The sequence below is a fragment of the Trichechus manatus genome, unplaced genomic scaffold (assembly GCF_000243295.1).
Source record: "Trichechus manatus latirostris isolate Lorelei unplaced genomic scaffold, TriManLat1.0 scaffold00010, whole genome shotgun sequence".
Lineage (NCBI taxonomy): Eukaryota > Metazoa > Chordata > Mammalia > Sirenia > Trichechidae > Trichechus > Trichechus manatus.
Genome location: NW_004443946.1, coordinates 26,339,949 through 26,342,627, shown reverse-complemented (window position 1 = coordinate 26,342,627; position 2,679 = coordinate 26,339,949).

The following is a 2,679-nucleotide window of genomic DNA, read 5'->3' as shown; positions in this document are numbered from 1 at the left end:
AAACCCTCTCAACTTGTAAAAAAAAAAAGATCTAAAAAAAAAAACAACTGGATGGATAAACAACATCATGACAAATGGAGAAAAAAATTGAAGTTGTCAATAATATCATTCTACTTGGACCAGCAACCAATGTCCATGGAAGCAACAGTCAAGAAATGAAATGACATATTTCATCGGGCATATTTGCTGCAAAAAGTCTCTCTAAAGTTTTAAAAAGCATAGATGTCACTTTGATGACTAAGGGCGCCTGACCTTAGCCATGGTCTTTTCAATTGCCTCATATGCATGCGCAAGCTACACAATGAAGAAGGAAGACAGAAAAAGGATTGCTGCATTTGAATTGTGCTGTTAGTGAAGAATGGTGAATATACCATAGACTGCCAGAAGAACAAGCAAATCATTCTTAGAGTGCTCCTTAGAAGTGAGGCTGGGGAGACTTTTTCCATATGTTTGATCAAACTGTCTATTCTATACAATGTGGTTCTTTTGTATACAGCTGTTCCTGACAAAAGATGTAGGTTCCAGATAAATCACTGCTTCAAGACTAAGACAGCCTCGGTAGCTATATCCAGGCAATCCTCACCTCAAGTCCCATGGGAAATAGGAGAGAAGAGAATCGGTAATGTCTCTTTTTCTTCTCAGATTATCTCACAATGATGGACAGACTTCTCATCCATGGGCCCCAATAATACAGACTTTTACTAGAGCTACCAATCAGACCACTGTTGGCTCTGTCAACATTTGAACTGAGATGACAAGTCATCTCCCCACATAGTTCCAACTAATTTATGAACAAGGAAGACACCTCATAAACCAACTGAATATATAACCTGATGTACTAAAGAGGTCATGTAATAAATAAAAGTGACAACAACACAAAACTGAATAGTCTAACTCTGAGAATGGTACTTTTAAGACCGAGTTTAACGTTACTCTGGACATAGAAAACTTATATAATATGACCAGGTAGTCCAATATACATTGACTGACTACACCAAGTCTGAATTAGCCTAGTCTGACAGTAGTTAACACGTTGTTCAACTGTGCTGAGAGAGGTTTTGTATTACTTGTACTAAAATGTGTAGTGTTCATATAATGTGCCATATTAAAAAAAATGCTGTTTTTACATAAAATGAATCAGGACATGTTATACATACATAAAATTAGACAAATGCAACCCTTTAATCTATTCAGTTGGCTTAAATTAAGCCATAACTGAGGTGGCTAGTTGAGATCACTCCTCCAAGCAGTCCTGATCGATCTACTGAGGACAGTCCTACTAGTAACTGTCATTAAATACTGCCGCCAATGACGCACAGATATAACATTCACCAGCTATACAGCAAACCACAAACATGGAGCTCAACATCCAAAATAAGTGATAGACATACCAGAATTTAGTACTGCTGCTTTTTCTGACTCCTTGATGGGAATCAGGGAGTGGACTGTTGGGGGAATGGTCTGCCTCTGTACCTCCCATCCAGGCTACTTAAGTAAAGGCCATGGGCCCAGGGCATTCTCTGATAAGGAGGGCTGGGAATTGGGTTGGCTTCTCTCTCCTGGTTCTTTATCAGAGAAACCTTTCCTCTGTTCTTGGAATACAGTAACTTTCTCTGTCTCTTCCACATGTGCAGGCACCATACAGTACCTGGCCAACCCTAGGTCTATCTGTTCCCAGTGGGGAGGGCACCGGGTCTCTTGTACTACAGCACAAGACAGGAAGTGTGCCAGATTGTAAGAGCCGGCCTTGCAGGGTGGACTGAAGGGGAAACAGGTTTTATGAGGCCAAACACGAGCGTCTTCATGTGGTCCACTAGTTCACTACAGTTCGCTGAGTCATTCTTATATAAGCCCCTGGATTGTAGCCACTACTGTCCACCATCACTACAAAAACTCTGCCCTCCCACTGTGGGGTATGGAGATCTTGTCTGGTCCTGTGGCTGCCCAGGACTTGGCCTTGTATGTAAGTCTCCCTAATAAACTCCTTTGCCACCACACTGGAGTTGCCTGCCTCTTTCTTTGGTCTGTCAGCATCCTCCATTTTTGGAGGCAAGTTTCACATTACTGGCCTTTGTTTGGACAAAGAATTACAAGAGGGCCTGTGTGTCCTTAGCAGGTTGGTCTGCAGAGGACATGGCCATGCACACTCCTAAACATCTTTTATTCTGAGGCTCTTGCATTAACTGCCTCGGGATCTCTGAGGATGTCTAGTATTACAGCATGATAGACAGTCAAGAAATTACCTTGGAGAGTCTTAGTTAAACCAGTCTTTTTTCTCGCCTGTGCATGTAGAAAACAAATTAGTAGTGCCAAGGGAAAAAGCCACATGCCCACTTTCACATTCCTGAGCCCACAGACGTTTGTGGAGACTGAAAAGTATAGCACCACATTTTCTTCATTCTTCTTTAGCCTTTTGTTTCTTTTAGTTCTCAGTTTTTTTCTGTTTCAGTCCTGACTAGGTGGAACCAAAGACCCCAGGCCTCTAGTTAGCAGCCTTAGTAAAGAGCTTTTTTTTAAGATGACATTTATTTATTTAGATGCTATCTAAATCCAAGGCAGGATTCTCAGTAATGTAGCAACTTTACTGATAAAACTTCAGTGATAAACTTCATGATAAAACAGGAGGATTGGGCAAAAAACACAAATGCTGGAGAGGTTGTGCAGAGACTGGAACACTTA